This window comes from Dermacentor andersoni, chromosome 4, assembly GCF_023375885.2.
Source record: "Dermacentor andersoni chromosome 4, qqDerAnde1_hic_scaffold, whole genome shotgun sequence".
In the NCBI taxonomy this organism is placed as follows: Eukaryota; Metazoa; Arthropoda; class Arachnida; order Ixodida; family Ixodidae; genus Dermacentor; species Dermacentor andersoni.
Genome location: NC_092817.1, coordinates 23327050 through 23346689, shown reverse-complemented (window position 1 = coordinate 23346689; position 19640 = coordinate 23327050). Strand labels below are relative to the sequence as shown.

At 47.0% G+C, this 19640-nt stretch overlaps 1 protein-coding gene across 1 annotated transcript in view; it reads right to left on the bottom strand.

Annotated features, from left to right (window-relative positions):
* Positions 1-5617, bottom strand: part of LOC126535869 (GSK3-beta interaction protein) — a 46502-nt gene extending 40885 nt beyond the window's left edge. Inside the window, exon 1 of the mRNA XM_055073506.2 lies at positions 5538-5617. The gene's annotated coding sequence lies outside the window, so the exon portion shown is untranslated. The remainder of the gene's footprint in view (positions 1-5537) is intronic.
* Positions 5618-19640: the final 14023 nt, after the last annotated feature.

Genomic DNA, 19640 nt, shown 5'->3' with positions numbered 1-19640 from the left:
AGCTTCAACGCCGACGTCGGTATCGTTGATCGCTTGGATGGATACACGCAATTAAGAACTTATATTTTTACTTAGGGCTAATTACATACACGCCGGTTAATATTCATTACTTCGTGTTTTACTGCTTTCTGTTTTCTTATGTTCTTTAGCTATCTGTTTTGCTTTGGCCTCACTCTCTAGTTCCACCCTTTTTCCTTTGCGTGCTAATTCTGCCCGAAGATGTTATCTGAGCAATTAGGCAGCCTATCTTTGGTGCTTCGTTTAGTATACTTTTTGTCGATTAGCAACAGATTGGAGTGGCAAGTCACTTTAGCCCTAAAATACTGCAGGATTTCGCGACTAAGTACATAGTTACATACCGTAAGACAAGCACGAGGGTTAGGGCCCGTATTCACAGAAAGCTCTTACGCTAGAATTGTTTGCAAGAGAAAATTCCAGCCAAACCTTACGATTAGCATGATGATGGCAAGGTGGTCGGACAATGACAAGGAGCACTAAAGAATGAAAAGCTTTCTGAATGCGGTTCCTGCCTCGTGTACACTTGGTTTGCTCACTCTTCTAAAAACAAGTCTCATGAGTACAAACCGAAATGTTTGCTGCGTGAGTATTTCATCTCTACTGCTAATAAATTCGGCGGTGCATCCAGGCCCATATTCTTCCAAGAGTGCTTGAAATTATTTTATTTACATCACACCTTTGCTTGCAAATGGTTACTTCGTTAACTTTCTCACTCTTCGTTCCGTCGACAGCTCAGTTGGTAGAGCGGAGGACTACAGGGGTGCTGCGGGGACTTCCTCCCTCTTCGACCTGCATTATCATGCTTTCATTTCCTTAATTGTTTGTGTCTGCGTAGAACTGTATAGCTTAATTTAGTCTGCTTTACATGAGAGAAAGACCACGCTGAGTGCCAAACTTGCCGCTTTCTTTGAGGCCCTGAACAACTGTAGGACCGAGAAAATTGTCATGCTCAGAGGACTAAAAGCAACGACTTCCTTTTAACCTAAACATTGAGCCACTACTAAAATAAATTTAACATCTTTCGAAACGGAAATACGCAATCACACCGTCGTTTTCTTATATACTCAACCAACTACTAGCACTTCCGCTACGAATATACCTAAAAAAATACACGCCGCTATTCTTTCACATTCCCGCCTGTGGTTCGACTGTAAACCAAGAGCGTCCCGCCACGATGCTTTCGAGCAGCACATGGCAGGGGCTGATATCGTTGGACTATTTCTAAACATATATAAGAAATGGCACTCCGCAGCTTCGCATCGTTGTTTTTCGTAGCACATCGTGACCAGCTGTAAAGCTGTAAAGGGAAATTAGAGATGCGTTATGTGTGGTCGTTCGCCCTAGAAATAGGTATAAACCGGCTGGACTGATGTTAGTGCCTTCGTCCTTATTGGTTTCCAGGATTGGGACAAACTCTTCTGTTTGATTACTCGAATAATAACGCGGGCCTATTTGTTTCCCAGTTTTCTGAAACTATTCTCCACAACTGGATATATTACTTAGGTGTGGCTATAGCTGTTCTCAGTGCCATAACATTTTTTTTGTGCCGGCGGATAAGTTGTCTGTATCTAACTTTTCCATGAAGTATACCTGCTTTGCGAATAAACATTCAGTTGGCCGTTCGTATTCATGTCCTGCACCACTTTTCTGTTGACCATTTTTTTAGCGCCGTATCCCGTGCCTTGAACCATGAGGTGTCAGGTTATTTCCTATGTATATATATACACTCACGCCGGCTGACCACGTGGCACAAGAGCATCGAAAGCGACGCGGTTTCCTGTCTTGATCAATGTCCCGTTGCGCTTCCCACGTGGAAGGAAAACTGTCAGTTGTGTGTCAGTTCGGCACACCCAAATTTCTGTCCTTGTGTGCGTCATCCATAAGCGCATAGCGGCAAGGTAAGCGTCCTCGGAAAAGTCCCTGCAGCATCTCATTAGTGCATGTGTCGCCACCGATGTAGTCATAAGCAGGTGTAACGTACCTGGCGCTCGCGTAGCTTTTCTACGAATAGCGCAGAGCTTTAACCTAAGACGCGCGTAATCGACTGACGCGTCACGTACCAGCCCTGTTTTAGAGACGGGAGGCGCACCCTCACCTGTTCACCCGAGATGGCAGAGCATCGTGGACGCACGCCGCGTCATTCGAGAGCGTTCTAGAATTTGTTGCACGTATACGACACTGTAAGTGCACGAGGCTGGGACATAGTGTGTTTTAATGCATAGCTGAAATTGTATGAACGCAGGAAGTGCAACAAGGCAATGAGCGGGCCCAATAGGTTGCTGTTCATATCTTCTACTTGCGATACCTGCTTCACTTACACTCCAATCGTTTGTTCATGCGTTCTTTGTCCCTGTGAAATGCATAGCGCATTGGTAGGATAGAAATTAGGTAGGATAGGTAGGATAGGAGTAGGTAGGATAGAAAAGTAGCATAGAAACACATTAACACGTGTGGGTTTCTCCGCATGTGTTTCTGTTCGCGGCACACTAAAATTAATTTCAATTCAATTTCTATTTTACTTAACAAGAAGCGTAGAGTGAATTTCGATGAACTGGTTAATTAAATTAATTGCTGTTCAAAACAGATTGACCTGGGTCTGTATTCACAACAACGTTCTTACGGTAAAGCTATTCTTAAAGGGACACTAAAGCGAAACAATAAATCAGTTTAGACTAATGGAACATTGTTTGAGAACCCTGCAGGCAGTCATTTAAAAAAAAAACAGTTTGATTATTAGATGAGAAAATGAAAGTCCAAGTATGAGCATTTGAATTTCGCGCCGAAACCCCAGCGCCGGTACGTCAGCGTGACGTCATGGATTCCAAAATATGTTTTCGCATTTGGGCCGCATTGGCTGAATAAAGGTTCCCGAAACTTGCCATGTTTAATATTTGGTTCCTTTAGAACACAATGTAGTCAATCTGTACCGCTATGTATAATTAGTAGGCCCTATAGAGGATGCCATCAAAATCCAAGACGTCACAGCCCCCAGATGCGGGAACTCAAGTAGGCGTCGCCACCCGTATTTCGTTCTTGCCCTTTTTCTAGCTTACCAAACGTCTTATCGTTGTAAGAGTGGTGTTTTTGGTGTTGTAGGAGGAGGAGGGAGAGATAAGTAGAAGGCAGGGAGGTTAACCAGAATAACGTCCGGTTGGCTACCCTACACCGGGGGAATGGGAAAGCGGAAACAAAGATAACAGGGAGAGAGAGAGGGAAGGAAAGAAGGAAATTGCGGTGAGTTCGCTGACGTGTGTGGTCTTACAGAAATTGCATTAATAGTCACAGATGGTCGCACAAGCCCGTCGTCCTTAAGAAGCACAAAAGCGCCTCTACCGCTTTATGGGCCGACGGGCGATGTTCCAGCAGCACCTGCACAGAAAGCGGCCGATTGTCCAGCTTTTGGAAGGCTTTGGCAAGTTCTTGTCTCTCTGGGGTGTATCGTGGACAGTGGCACAGCAGGTGGTCGATGTTTTCTTCGGTGCCACAGACCTCGCATGCTGCACTGTCAGTCATCCCAATTAATGCAGAGTATGCCTTTGTGAAGGCAACTCCTAACCAAAGGCAACAGAGAAGCGTAGCTTCTGGTGTTGTAGAATGGTAATCTACTGATGCAGAAGAAATCATTTTTCACTTTAGTGCCCCTTTAAGATCAGGTATACCGACGAATCATGATGTCGGACGTAAGATAGGCGAAGGTGTCCGGCCACTGGAAAGCAAGGCCTTCGAACGAAAATCTTTGTGAATTTCGTCTCAGATGACTATTTCATTAAGGCAGAGACAGTCATCTGGCGTGATTGGGAAGCTTAAAACTCGAAAAACAATCAAACGCTTAGAAATACTCCTGGGATTGGATCTTTAATCCTTGGAAGCTGGACACCAGAATCTTGACCGCACAGTCTATCATCTGTTGTGTGCTGCTCTAAGTCTATAGTTCGCACCAAATTGGTGGAGGTGCCTTGCGCATTATCGCCACGTGCCTACGGTATCAGTTTTACACATCCTCACGGGCAATGCCAAGATTATTAAATTTGTCGACGAAGAAGCATAGACGAGGGAAGCGGGTTCAAAAGATGACAGAGGAAAGTGCAGTTGGGAAGTCTACGCACCGAACAGAGAGGTAAAAAAAAAAAGTAAGAAGGGAAAGTTGGTTTGTACAGCACCTGCTGTGTGCGTTAAGCGACGTCAGACGCCATCGTCGCAGGGACGTTTGACCATAGCATTCACGAGAACTCGCTTTTTCTACACAGACGAAATAGGAAGCACATACCCTGCCGGATCATTATCATCATGGTCGTCGTCGTCGTCGTCATGGTCTTTGTAGTTCGGCTGTCGCTAGTGTTAACTCTCGAACATTACGGTTCCCACTTCGCGTTCGGACATGTAAGCGAACGCATGTACGAAGCAATGGCCCGCGGACGCAGCCTTACGAAACAGGAATCAAACAGGTTGGCAGAATATGTGGACGCAATTAACAAAATATATAAAAAAAACGTAACAAAATTAAAAATAAAATTAAAATAAAGAACAGGTTATCCGTTTAGCAGAGTGACGAACGGGGGCTAGTTGATGCACAATCTGTGCTCGAATTCCTGACAGGTAAACTGGGCAAGTTGGTACGCATTCATCTTGTGATATGTGCCGCGCTCACGAAACACGAACGACAGAAAAGTATGTGCACAGGACACGCGCCGACTCGGAACTAAGGTTTATTAGGGGAGCACTAACATATATATCTAGGCACAGGAAGCAGCGGCAAAATACGACAACAAAATACAGATACGTCGTAACACCTTTAAACGTTGAATCATACGCGTAATAACAGTTAAATTTTTTCATGTGCTATCAAGGGGCAGTCGAACACAAAAGAGTATACGGACCGCGGATCTGAGAAAAAGCTGAATATTTCCCCAACCGCATAGCGCAGCGTGGTATTCGCATATATATATATATATATATATATATATATATATATATATATATATATATATATATATATATATATATATATATATATATATATATATATATATATACATATACAGGCGGTCAACGCCTGCGGTAAACATTTTGGCTGATCCGGAAAAGTGAAATCACGCAATGCTGAAGTTTCTATATCGGCCGTGACAACATGTATCGTAGCTCTCGGCAACCTCTCGGCAGCTTCATGTTTTGTGAAAAAAAGAAAAAAGAAAAGAGGAAAGTACGTTCGCGTATTGCAAAAGTACTTCGTCCCCCGTCGTGTATACTTGCGATGATGATGGTAATGATGATGACGACGATGATCAGCTTTGATTATCATCATTATACTTCGTGAACATTTTCCCACTGCAGGGGTTAATTAACGTCCCGGAAAGCGTTACGGTCGCAATATCATGGCATCATAATCAGGCGTGTATACGGACCCAATCTCAATTCGACCTCAATCCGACTGTCTCGATTCGCAAGGCTGAGGCGCATTCGAAGACGAGACGCCGTGAAGCCGCGTGCTTCTCTCTTCCTGAAGTGAAGTGAGCACTCACCTAAGAGGTGCGTCCGTCGTGCAGTTCGGGTCTACTCGCTTGCAAGCACACCTGCGGGAAGACAGAACGAGACGGGTCACCTCCACCCGCACTCTGGCGCATCCTGCTTATACGAGGTCCTGCAATCTGTGCGTGCGTACACGGGATTGCATACGTCGGCTACGAAACTCCAGCTGGCATCCAATGTGCGCGCGCAGCTGGCTGAGAGGCTGGCTATACGCCGTGCGTCATTCAGGCCGCAGGAAAAGGCAGGAAAAGGGGTTGCGCGGTGGAGGAGGCGAGTTCGTGGGTGGGAGTCAACGTCAGGCTCGGAAGTAATGCACCACTCGGCGCTCGACTTGGACTTCCGGAGCGATATTTATATAGGGACGCCGTCCGTGTCGGCGAAAGCAGGCGGCACAAACGAACCGCGGCTGGAGTATTTTGGGTGCCACCTCCGCCAACCCGAGCGCACGCAATGTGATGACAAGGAATCACCTCTGAGAAATCTGTGGCTCGCACGCGTGTTGATTTGCGGGGTATCGTGTGGCAAGCAGGTATTCCGAGCTCGCACCTCCTGGCTCTATTTTTCACTTACTTCTATTCTTCTTTCTCCTGCATTCTTTAAAGACGCGGCTACTTTTGTATTTATTTATTCTGCACCCCCCCTCCCCGCCCCCCTTGCGGTCGCGAGAGTGACTGCTTGAAAGATGGCAGTGTTTATTTAAAGCGACAGAATAGCGCCTTGGTAAAACACTGTTTGTGCGTCCTACATAATTTGTGACTGGTGCTAATGGACACGTAGGTGGGGTTTTTGGGACATTTTCTTACTCTCTATTTTATGGAATTCTAATGAAAGCAGCGAGACTACAGGGAGACAGAACACTCATATTGTTAACTTGCCCGCTGTAGCTGGTTATCTGTCTCGTTTGTTTCAGTCGCAATTGAAGAACTGGGCACAGTACCTCGTTTTAGTAGGTTCATTTGGTGAACTTCGTTAACGGCGGTTCACGCCGGCAAGCCTTGCCGACTGTGCTGTTACGTTACCATGCAATCCTGACCATTTGCTTCAACCAAGAGCACAACAGCTGCAGGTCTTCGCTGCGGTTAAACCAATTACGAAAATTTCCATGAGAAACGCTAAAGACAGGCGTTTGCGTAACAAGGATTGCCAGTCATTCACTTGCCGCACCAATGTCACCAGTCACGTTGAGCGAATGGCTATAGTTCAAATCGATGTTTCTTTTTCTTTTTTTATTTGGCAGAACCAGCTTATTTCAAGGATTTAAGTCAGATACATTAATGCGGACTTAGAGGTAAGCCGGAACGGCTAATGTGACAGCCTTGGCTGAATTGGTCGTTGCCATGGCACACGATCTGTACATGTAGCCCAAATGCTTCAGAAAAATAGCGGAAAACAAGGCAGGCATTGAGAGAGCTCTGACTGCTATAACTTCCTTTCCCCAACTGTTATCTCGGTAAGTTAGCGGCGGAGGTAGCAATAGAGACGATGGTGACACAGAGGTCAAGCCACGCAGAACCACTTTGCCATTGCCAAGTTATATAGTTTGAGAAATGGTCTCGTCCACTGGTCCCTTCCGCCTCTGTATACTTCAACATTACCACGCGTCCAATCGGATCACGGTACGGCGCCTCTTTCCCATGTGAGATTTGCTGCCATCGTGCCAATGTCATATAGTAAATCAACCGGAGCGCGACACTTGCGAGAGTGCCGAATCTACATCGCGCGCGATCAACGATGCTCACCGATTGCCGCACGAAAGAGTGTCGTTCACGAATGCTACGGCGCAGGTAGGCGCCTCGCATGCGCACAGCAAAATGCGGGAAGGCATTCTAGCTCCGCGGTGACAGCAGCCGATGATTTCCCCAGAGGATGGAAGATATATAGACACCCAGACATGACGGTCACTACTTTCGCTTGCTATATACGCTGCATGCGAACGTCTCGCGTAGGCAAAACGCTCTGTGCTCCCGCGTGTTTTTCTGGCACAAGGTTGAGATAAGCGGTCGGCGCGAAATGTTCTGCGCAATCTTGAGAGGATGTTGTTGCAGCTGAATATGGGGCATGCTGCTTACATAAAGAATGCCGTACCCCTCAGCCGTTTCCTTTTTCTTTATTGTTATTATCATACATATTCGCATTTCTCCTTCGCTCTATGCACACAAGAATACTCATATGCGTAAGAAGTGAAACATATACAGCTCTCCGCGCATTCTAAAATCTGCTAAAGCGAAATATCCGCCTGAGTAACGCGCTGCGTTTTCAAGCTTTGCTTGCCTGGACGAACGGTTGGGAGCCGTGATTGAAATTCAGCGTAACACGCGCGTATCTCGGCACAACCTGCATTAAAGCGGTGGCTCGCAGTGCACGCCTTGGGTCTGTGCATCTGATTGCTGCGGAATCACACGTGGCAGCGCTGGTGCGGCCTTTACGAGTTTTCAGGGAACCAACTGCCGAATGCGCGTTCGAAAAAAAAACAAGCAGAAAGCCCCCCCCCCCACGTAAAAGCGAGAACTTTTCTTGGTGGCGCTCGTAAAACAGTGCTGAACTTTTGCGGCAAATCTGCCCGAGACAGAAGCTGCCGCGCAGAATTCGGGAACCGCATGACAGGAGGCCGGGAGTGAGCGCGTGCCTCGACTTTGCATACTGACGCACACTTCGCGCACGACCAGCGGCGCTGTTTTATCGAACCGGCACTTTATTATCGACGCTCGGTTTCCTGTGTGCGGCCTTGCGGGTCGGCCCGAATTGAGGCGCGCACACCGTGCGCCACGGGAACGCTCTCGGTCTATAGGTCCGCTGAGATTTCTCTGCATCGACAGATGGGGCGGCTTTCGCATTTCACAATCACCAAAAAAATCGAAAATAAAGTTATTTGCTTTTATTTTTCATCAAACAATAAACGTACGTTTTTAACGCAGAATACTCATTCCATAGGCCTCAACGTTGGAACTATACATGTTCAAATGTCTATTTGTTCTTATACGTATAGAAAGAATTGTTAAAATGAGGCCTGAAGGGGCGCAAATAGTATTCCTTATCGCTAACCGACGTCATGCTAATTGTGATTTGTTGTTGGGATAGTAGTAGTAGTAGTAGTAGTAGTAGTAGTAGTAGTAGTAGTAGTAGTAGTAAATTGTCATTGTTTGTCTTTTGTAGCTATGGTCGTCAGCACCACCGTCGTTGTCATTGCAGGCGTATCTATATCCTCGCAAGCTGCCGGCAGTTGCACCATAGAACAACTCCTTCGACCAAAATATCCCTACAGGTCACGCTCTACCACTGGTCTGACAGTCCCAGTCTGCTCCAAACCGTCTCTCGGAAGGCGCAACACATACCGCATAGTAAATTCGGGTACTACGTCTTTTTTAAACGTGTATGTAAACACACCGTGTACATGATTGAACCTACTGAAGCGGCAAGCTGTATAATTCGTCACTGACGAAACCACTGAACGCAGTAGTTTGTACAGAATTTCAGCAATGTTTACTTCTTTTCTTTTTTTCAACATATTGATGTCGCTTCTGCTTGTCTTACAGCGAAGCTTTGTCTGCCTCTTTCCCGAGATTTGGCATTCGTCGTCGTTTACGCGCCGCATATATTTGTGAAGATATACAGGCGACTTGGGCCACTCGGTGTGTGCCCGAATAGACAAATTGCTGTCTGCTGCTGTCTGGCCTAGTAGCAATTTGGCTTACTGAGTGTGTGCCACGGGGTTAAAAAAATTAAATTATTGGGTTTTACTTGCCAAAACCACTTTCTGATTATGAGGCACGCCGTAGTGGAGGACTCTGGAAATTTCGATCACCTGGGGTTCCTTAACGTGCACCTATATATGTAAGTACGCGGGTGTTTTTGCATCTCGCCCCCACCGAAATGCGGCCGCCGTGGCCGGGATTCGATCCCGCGACCTAGTGCTCAGCAGCCCAACACCATAGCCACTGAGCAACCACGGCGGGTAGTGCCACGGGGTATGTGCCCATTCTTAGCCAATCGCCCAGAATGGATGTGCCACTTTGGCGCAAGAGGTGGTGGTGGTGGTGAATTGTAGCAACAGGCGGGTTTAGCCTGGCGATCAAGGCCGGCAATTGCTCCGCCCGAGCGTCTCTTACAGTACCGCTGAAGGGTTGCACCATATGTCCATCAAAACAGTCTCTCTATAAATCCCTAAATGCAGTTAAATATGTGTTGCTATGCGATTAGCATTCTTAAGATACTCCAGGCATATTCCGGTGTCTATCTGGCGGCCGCGGTCAGTCATCTAACCGTTTAGCCGCCAACTAGAGTTACTGGGTGGTCCGTAGTCTAATCGGTAGAGCATTGGGATGCTGTGCTGAGGGAACCATCGTCGGATCAACTTGGGTCACCAGGTATCTGACACCGGGTGTGTGCCACTCTTCAATAAACCTTCTTCAAGCTAACTTGGGTCGCTGGGTATGTGCGACTTGGTATGTGCAACTATTAAAGACAAAAAAAATCGTTAATACTATATCTAGGTGGAATCGAACCCGCGTCATAATTGTTCAGGTAATCTTGTCTGAATATATTCACACACGGGCCACGCGCGGACTTCGCAGCGGCACCACTGGATGGCACGGCATGTCCACACGAAAGCGCGCGAGAGGAACCCTGCTGTATACGCGCCCCTTACGTGTACCGCGTCTTTTCAGCGGTAATATGATTTGTCGCTAAGGTGCTAATCGCAGTGACGTCGACATTCATCGTGGGATGGGTCCTACCGGAATTTTCTCTCTGTGCATACACCTCCCGACAACGTTCTTCCCTCGACAAGCCTCATACGTACATCGCCTGCTTGTGGTCGGGACGTAGACAGCTGACAAATATACAGGCTGCGCTGTTGTCATCCGCTACTGCTGCTACCGCGCAAACTTAAGCACGCTTCACAGAATTTAGGTTCCGACATCGCGTTGAATCTGCGTGCTTTCTTTTTTCTTACCGTATTGAGATCCAGGCCGTGTTGTCCCTCACGGTGAGGTGTATGTGCAAATATGGATGCTGCATATATATGATACATCAACGGACTTGTGTACAGTCCACCCTCTACTGTGCGATTGATGAGTGTTTCAGTTACGTGGACTAGCTACCCTATCGATGCTAATTTCCCTATAGCGACGATATTTGCACGCATGCGTCTTGTGATTGCATGTCTATATAGTGGGTTTTGAGATTCTTTTCGCTTCTATACCGGCTGTTGTTGGAAGTGGCTTTCACGAAGGCGTACACTACTTTGATTGGAATGACCGACAATGCTGCGTGCGACGTCTGCGGCAGCGAAGAGGACATCGAACATTTATTGTGCCATTGTCATCGATTTCAGTCGGAAAGACAAACATTATCTGTCGCATTGCAACGACTGGACGATCGGCCGTTGTCCGCGCAGGTGCTACTTGAAGAGCGTCCCCCATCGCTCGTCGGCCCACAAAGCTGTGAAGGCACTTTTGTCTTTATTGAGGGCGACTGGCCTCTGGGAAAGCCTTTGACTCGCTCATGCCCTCCGCGTGCGTGCGCCTTTGCGGCTTTCCCCTCCCTCCCCATCCCATCTTTCTATTCCCTCTTTCCCGTTCTCCATGGTAGGGTAGCCAACCAGACGTATTTCTGGTTAACGTCCCCATCTTTATTTCCTCCTCCTCCTCCTCCTCCTCCTCCTTTTATTCGTTGTTTTTTCATTATTCTTGCCTGAATATAGTGTACTGGGATCTCGAGATGACTGCTTCTAAAAAGGCCTATCCTCTCATTTTTCGATGTATCTAATAAAAAAAAAAATCTTCCCGCTTCCCTTTGTTCGGGGTCAAAAGGTAGGCTGCTCAAACACAGACTGCGGCACTTGTTTGTCTGACTACGTGAAGAAGGGCTTCCTAAGATCCACAGGGAGGAATGAGTTAGTAGAAGGTTAGGTATATCAAGTTGTTGGTAGAATATTAATTAAATACCCTATGGCAGGGCATGTTGATGTACTAATATTCATATAATGATACTTATAGTAACACGAATACGGGCAAGAATGTATGTATACGTTACCGTAGGTGTGCACGAGAATATGTGTACACGAAATCAAGTTGCACAGAGATGTCGTGTGCGTAGATAGCGTTTATGATGGACTTGAACCGACCTGTTGGCGTGAACGGACACGCACGAAATTCGCCGTTTGCAAAGTCGTGCGGTTACTGTGCTGTGCAAGGTGGTTCTAAATAAAACCTCCCTGGTGGCCACGCAGACTTCTTCCTGGGCGAAACATTTGAAGGCGTTGACACGTGTCTTTGCTACAATGCAAAGTGCCAGAGCGTATTTCTGGCATACTTTCTGGGGTATTATTTCTGGCCCACCACCGGTGCGCCCATTACCGCGTGGTGATTCTTGCTAAAATAACTTCCACGTGGTAGCCGGTCAAATCGGATGCTAAATGGCGCAACTTTTGGCGAAGCTAACGGCGTGCTTTCGATGCAGTGTGAAATGGACGCGCTCCAGGTGACGCCATGCCGGAAATGCGTCAGCAGATGAAAAGGGCAGACCGATGGGCCAATTGGTATTGATTGGGTCGTGATGTGCAGCGAAAACGGGCCACGCATGACGGCATCGTCTCCTCTTGCGTGCCCCTTTTTCGCTGCATTGCAGGTAAGTAAAAAATACGTTACGTGTTGCCGCCTTACGATTGCGAGAAAAGAAACGATATACTCCACGGCATAGTGACCTAGTGTGCGTGTAGAGCCCTTCGGTACTCAGTATACAGGGTCTCGAAAGTTAAACTAAGCGTACTTTTAATAACAGCGCAATGCTAGCTACGCAAATTCAGCTTGAACAGGTGGTGCATGGGCATTGGCGGAAGCAATCTGCGGCAAATTAGAGTTACCAAGGTCATAATAACAAAACCTTCTTAATTAACTTTTTGACATCACGATTATGGTGTATGTTTATATTTGGAAGGTGAAGACAATCATATTGGAAGAGAAGTTCACTTTATTTGGTTTTCCTGGAGTGCTTTGGTTCCGAGACATTCACCATCAAATTTTCACACTCAATAGGCTGATTTCCCATTTTGGGGCGTAGATTTTGACATACCGTCAAGCCCCCATTGTGATGTATAGCTTACTGCGGGTGGCACATCATTTGCAAGCTGGGCGGAGTTGAAAACAGCTGCGCTCTTGCTCTTGGCTGGACAATAAATAAATAAATAAATAAATAAATAAATTAATTAATTAATTAATTAATTAATTAATTAATTAATTAATTAATTAATTAATTAATTAATTAATTTAAAAAGAAAGGAACGACTGACTGTTCCCCTTTTCCTCACGTTCATGCTTCTTCGTGGCTTGATGTGAGAGAACGTAAACATTGATTACCTGCTTATCAACGCTGATCCCCAATGCCTGATAACAAGGAGGGTAGACTGAACAAGTCGCAGTGATACTTGTCGAAAATTTTGCGCTGAAACCAGACAAAGGCGAAGGGAGAGAGCGCACCACGAACGCTTAATTGGTAGTAAGCGCTCGTTTTATCATCTGGATTTAGCGCAATATTTTCGAGATGAACCAATGCCTGTCCCGAGGATTAAACTCTAGTGTAACCAGGCAACGTCCCCTCCGTAGAAGCGGGCGGCGTAGACATCCTTGCAACAGGAAGTAGTTCGGTTTCTGGCAGGAGCCGTAAAGAGGTTGTAAACTGTGCGTTACCGCCGCTTTGCTACCTGCAAAGTGCGAGTTGCGCAAAGGTTAGCTGCGGCAAAAACAAAGTGTTGCGCTTTTGAAATGGGCCCACAGGGATTTCGACCTTTATATGGCGCGCAAGTTCTCCCGCGTGACTGCCGGGCGACGACCTGCAGCTCCTGCGTGGCAAAAAAAAAAAAAAAAAAAAAGAAAGAAAATGAAAAGGAAGAAAAAATATTGAGAAGGTATGCACAACTTTCAGTTGCTACCCATCCCGGACAGCGAACAGCTCTGATATCGCGTGCGGCAGTGATGACACACTGGTGATTACGTTGACGAAGAAATTCAAGTGATACTCCAATCTCTTATTCCAGTTGAAGTTAGGGAAGGAAAGGCTAATTAAATTGTGCTTTAAGTCACCTTAAGACGTTAATGACAATAGCAACACGCGAAAATAGGTTTAACTATGGTAAGAAAGAAACGTCAGATTCGTCATTCGGAGCCGAATCGACAAATCTATATGCCACGAACGTTCTTGTACAGCCGTATTTCTATGCGCATGACTGCTAGCCCTTTCAGGACGACACGAGACCTGAAGGAAATGCTTATTTTTAGTCGAATTGTTCCAAATACACGGTGAATAAGAATATGCAATGAGTGAAAAAAAATTACCGGAAACTTTTTCACCCATGGATTTCTTGCATGCGGTCTGCACCAGGCAGAACACCGAGAGAGAGAGAGAGAGGAAAGGGGAAAGGCAGGGAGGTTAACCAGAAAAAAAAGATCCGGTTGGCTACCCTACGCTGGGGAGAGAGGGGAGGGGGAGGTAAAGAGGTAAAAAAGTAGAGATAAGGAAAGGAAGGAGAATAGACACACAATCACAGTCGGTCACTGTCACTGAATACTTTCAGGCAGAACACCGAAAACGAGCTTCACCCTAAGCCACAAATGGCTTCGTGCGGAACTCGTACGGAGAGTCCTCGTAGAATGTGAAGCAGGGGTGTACATTGCATTTCCTCTATATTACAGGTGTGGACTACTGTAGTCGGGGATTCTACATCAGCCTATCTCCTCTCCCTTAGATGTAGATGTGAAACCTTGGAGTTAGTGTGAGAGGAAGCCGAAGTGATTCTTTGATAGAACGCCTGTACTTTTGTCTCTGCTCAATTATTCTTTGATAGAACGCCTGTACTTTTGTCTCCGCTTTTTCGCTTTGTTTCCCTGCATTTCTGGGCGCTGCCGCTCCGTCCTTGCGGCAATGGATGAAGAGATTTCCGAGGACATTCCTGAAGCGCAGCCGTCAGGTCGGATAAGCGTCCAGAAACGTGGAAGTGCGTCAAGTGATACAGACAGCGAGGCCACTGAGTTATGTTAGGACAGCTAGGACTCGTCGGACGATGACTTCAAGGTCGTGAGGAGTAGATCAGCAAAAACGAGACTACTGCAGGCACCTTCGTCGGCGAGTGCTTCTACCATGAAGAGTGCATCGGAGCGCTGGCTGCACACTGTGCTCTTCATGCCCGTGGACCCGGCGACCAATCTGCGGCTCCTTAAGAGGCAGATCCTCTCTTCGTTACTGAGAGAATCGCACCATATCAGATTAAAGACGTGATAATAAACTCGCGCAAAAATGTCCTGGCAGTTGATGTGTTACATCGCAGCGCCCTACAAGGCCTACGTAATATAACTGAGATCGACAATCTAAAGGTACGATCAATGATCCCTACAGGTGGCGATGGTACTGCGGGCGTCATTTATGACGTCGACGTTGTCATCCCAAATGACGACTTGCTAATACTGATCAAACTAACGACAGAAGGCACTTTCATTACGAGGATTTTTAGACTGGGAAACACACGAGGTGTGAAGGTTTTGTTTGAAGGAGACATAATTCCTTCCTTCCCACTTCAAAGAAGGACATGTCCGCCATCCAGTACGACCATTCGTACCGAAGCCCCTCCAGTGTTTCATTGCAAGATTGGCCACGTAAACGGTGTCTGCGTGAACAACGTCGTGTGCCTGCGGTGTTCCGAGTCCCATTCAGAAGACGCCTGCAGCACAAACGTTCTAAAGTGCCCTAACTGCAGTGGTGCTCACAAGGCCTCATCAAAGGATCGCCCGCGGATGCGGAAGGAACTCGCGATCCTCGGAACAAATGGTGCGGGACGATTCAACGCATCGAGAGGCTGCTGCCGCTCTTCGGCAACGTCAGCACCGACACCGAAAACGTTCACGAAATACCGCACCTGCAGGTAGTGACACGTCATCTTCCATCATAAGTATTACCGCATCAACGCATAGTGCCACCAAAACAGATACACGGAAAGCAAACAAAGCGGAAAGGCTCGCCCGTGCCACCTGACCAACAAAACCAGTACCTATGTCTGTCTGACAGTAAAGAAAGGCAAGTTCCCTTTCACAGTAGTTGGAGCCTACATATCGCCCTCAAGACGGCTGGACTGCGAGCGGTTACGGCGAATCACAACAGCGACTCCGCAGCCTTTGGTCATGACTGGAGATTTTAATGCCCTCCACTATCTCTGGGGAACTTCTAAGATAAACTCGAGGGGCAGAAGATTAGTGTCATTTGCCTCCGAACAAGAATTGTGCTTGTTAAATTATGGAAGCCCCACCTTTCTGCGTGGAGCTGGCTACTGTAGCTGCCTGGACCTCATCTTTGTTTCACGCTCCCTCACTAGAAAAGTCAGGTGGTTTCAGTATATTGAAACGCGGCGAAGTGACCACCTACCCACTTATCTTAGGATTGAAGGGCTTACGGGCTCCAAGTTAGCCGTCTTCACTCAATGTATGGGCTGAAGGCCGGGTGCCGGACGAATGGCGAACTGCCAATGTAGTCATCATCCCCAAACCCGGAAAACCGCTTCATGCAGAGAATCTGAGACCCATCTCCCTTACGTCGTGCCTCGGGAAGGTCGCAGAACATGCCATCCACAAATTTTCCTGTGACCGAAATTATACGAGCATTCCACCTCAAGAACAGCCCCCCCCCCTCCCTTCCGCCCTGTTTCAATAGCCATTTATTTCAAGCCCATGGTTCAAGACCGGAGAACACAAAATCTTTCTTCAATATATACTAAGCTTTCCTTAATACTGAACAAGCATGGTATGCACAAAGCTTTAAATGCAATAACTGGCTATTTAAGAGAACGGGGCATGCAGATATCCTATACCAAATCAGCGATTTTGCCTTTCACAAGAAAAGAAAAGTAAGAAATTTCGGTCTTTCAACATCGTTTTCTCGACGAGATTTTAGACCACCAGCTTGTATGGACTCATCATTTGACCGCCCTGGAAAACCAAATTAGTTGTGTCATAAATGTTTTCCGCAGAATCGCAGAGACGAAGTGGGGTCAAACAACTCTATCACTACTCCATGTTATCTCAGCACTTGTTCGCCAGAAAATTGCTTACTCCGCCCCTCTATTGCACAAATTATCTGTGACGTCCCTTCACCGACTGCAGCTGTTTGCAGGCTCGGAGTTTACGACTGTGCCCAGGAGTCCCGCAAGTCAACTCACTATTGCGGCAGTGCGGGAACCACATTTCACCGTAATTTGCAGCCTCGAAAGATGCCGACATCTCTTCAAGATTTCGACCCAGCATTCTGCGCACCAACTTCTTTGAATGATAACGAACCATCCGACTACACATATACACGCCGTGTTTCAAGAGCATAGATCACGACTTTCACGATCGGCTTTTTGGCACTCAAACCTCTGCTACCGACCATGGCTTCTTCAGGCACCGAAAATAGAAATGTCAATTGAAGGCCTTAAAAATAAAAAAAGGACGTTTCCACATTAACAGCTGAACAATGAGCCTTACATCAGCTATTTGGCAAGCACCAGGAGTCTATTCACGTGTACACGGACGGTTCTGTGAACAAAGAAAGTGTGACCTGCCGCCTAGGTTATACCATCCTTACAGGTAGAATACGCCTGTCGGGTAGGACGCACGTCGTCACCAACAATAGCGGAATTACTGGCAATTCTCCAAGCCACTTATTTTATCAAAACATATGACACACCGAAAAATTGGGTAATTTGTACGGACTCCTTATCGGCTTTAGCATGTTTTGAAAATATTGATGGCAACCAACCACACACACGAACAACACACGAAGTACTGAAGAGTTTAACTCAGGCTACTGAAAGAAAACATGGAGTGATATTACAATGGGTCCCAGGACATGCTGGTATAGCAGGCAACGAATTGGCAGACTCGCTGGCAAAATCGGCCCATAACGATGCAGAAATTCAGCTCATACCTTTATCACCAATGGACACGCAACGCATATTAAGAGAGCTAATGGACTTGTGTATGTCAACCTGGTTCAATGAAAATACTAAAGAATCGATTCTTTGTTAAGTGGACCCTGAACTCAAATACCGGCTGGATGTAGAACTTTCGAAAAGTACCGAGGCACTAATTCATCGACTGCGCCTTGGGTCAGCATACACCAGACATTTCCTATACCGCCTAAAACGGGCTTCTTCCCCGGCTTGCTCCCGTGGCAACGAAGATGAGGATGTTCGCCGTCTCCTCCTCAAATGCCCCAATACGCGACGCAAAGGCGGCAGCTAGAACCAGTGCAACAGCCCATTGATCCTCACCGGCCTTTCTCACTCGCAAAAGTGTTGGGCCCTGTTACGATCGGCCTGCAGCTATTTCAGCCCGCTGCACGTGTTCCAATCCAACCGGACGGGGCGCACTTCAGAGAACTGCGGATAACCGGCAGCCACGTGGCGCGGGGTCAGCTCAGGGGAGTTCTCGAGGGGAGGTAATTGGCGGAACCTCCCAATGAGCTTTTCGAGACACCAGACAATGTGCTACCCGGCCGCGTCACCCGGGATGGCTCAGAGTTCTACGAAGCCCCTCTGACGTCGGCTCCGGACCATTACACCTCTGCGGCACTGAAACCTGTGCAACACGTGTATGTGAGCCCGTCTCCTCCAAAAGGGCGGGTCATCTTCAATGACGTCGAACTATGACGTCGAGTGGAGTGCTTATAAGCAGCGATTGTCGGCTGCTAGAGGGTGCTCGTTGTCGTGCTCGTCGTAGTGAGCTGAGTGTTCGTTGTCGTGCTCGAGATGTACTAGCGAGCTGAGTGCACGTTGTCGTGCTCGAAATGTACTCGTGAGCTGTGTGCTCGTAAGCTGTTTGCTGTATGCGTCGTCTTGCGTGCTCCATTTGGGAGTCACGCTAGACTGTCGATGTATCTCATGTTCAACTGTAAATAACATGTAAATAAATCCTGCTCGCCTAGTCCTGTCGCCCCAAGGTCCTCCCTACAACTACGACCGCTCCAATCCCTACATCTGAATGGCAGCGGTGAGATCGGCCTACAGCTCGTAGATCGTCCGACAACTCTAACAAATGGTGGCAGCGGCGAGATCGTCCGACGAATCTAATAGCCCATGGCAATCGAAATAAACACGGCAGAAAAGCATTGAATGCACTCGAACATTTTTACGAAAATACAGGCATCCTTAAAAAATACTAGATATGGCACTGAATAGACGCACAATGTAACTACAATTTACTTTCATTATTTGTAATTATTAGCGCTTGTATATTACGTGTCATACTCTTTTGTATATTGTGCTGAAATTCACTCTTGACTATCATATTCTGTGTGTGTATTATTTTAACTTTGTAACTCTTCATCTGTTCACATGCTCATCGCAGTCTACATCACGGCTGCTCGTGTGACTTTATTTGTGACTTTATTTACAAACTCATTGGGGTGCGACTTTCCTTTGCCTTCTAAAGATATATGTTCGCGGAGGTATAGGACTGTGCTGGATTACTCCCCCTGCGACGTCATTTCTTTTCATTTTCCTACAACCTTCTTTTATATATTCTTATTTCTGCTATGAGAAAGGGAGTAGCCGTCACCATTATATAGGGTGCCTACATCCCTTTCTTTTATTTTTCATTTCAATAATAATAAGAAAAGTGAACAATTCCCGACGCTGTGGGTCAACGGCTGCTGTGTTCTGTTGCTTATAAGGAGGAAAAGGAGGAGAAGATATTAAAAAAAAAAACAAGAAGAAAGCGTCTGGTCAGGTATTAATCCCTGGGGAAAGAGAAAATGGGATAGAAAGATGAGAGAGAGAGAGAGAGAGTGAGAGAAAGAGAGAGGGAGAGAGGGAGGGAGGAAGAGAGAGGGAGGATGGACTCGGTGAATGCATCCACGCGCGTGGTCGGCATCACGCAGCTCCTGCAAAGATGTTCGCACAGGTTAGTCGGCCTCGAGAAGCCCAGAAGTGACTTGGCTGCATTGTGAGCCGATGAGCAATTGAAGGGTGTTCGAGTAGCGCTTGTGCGGACAGCTGCTGATCGTCTAGACGTCGCAGTGCGTTGGAGAGCGACTGCCCTTCTGAACGAAACCGGGCACAGGGGCATAAGAAGTGG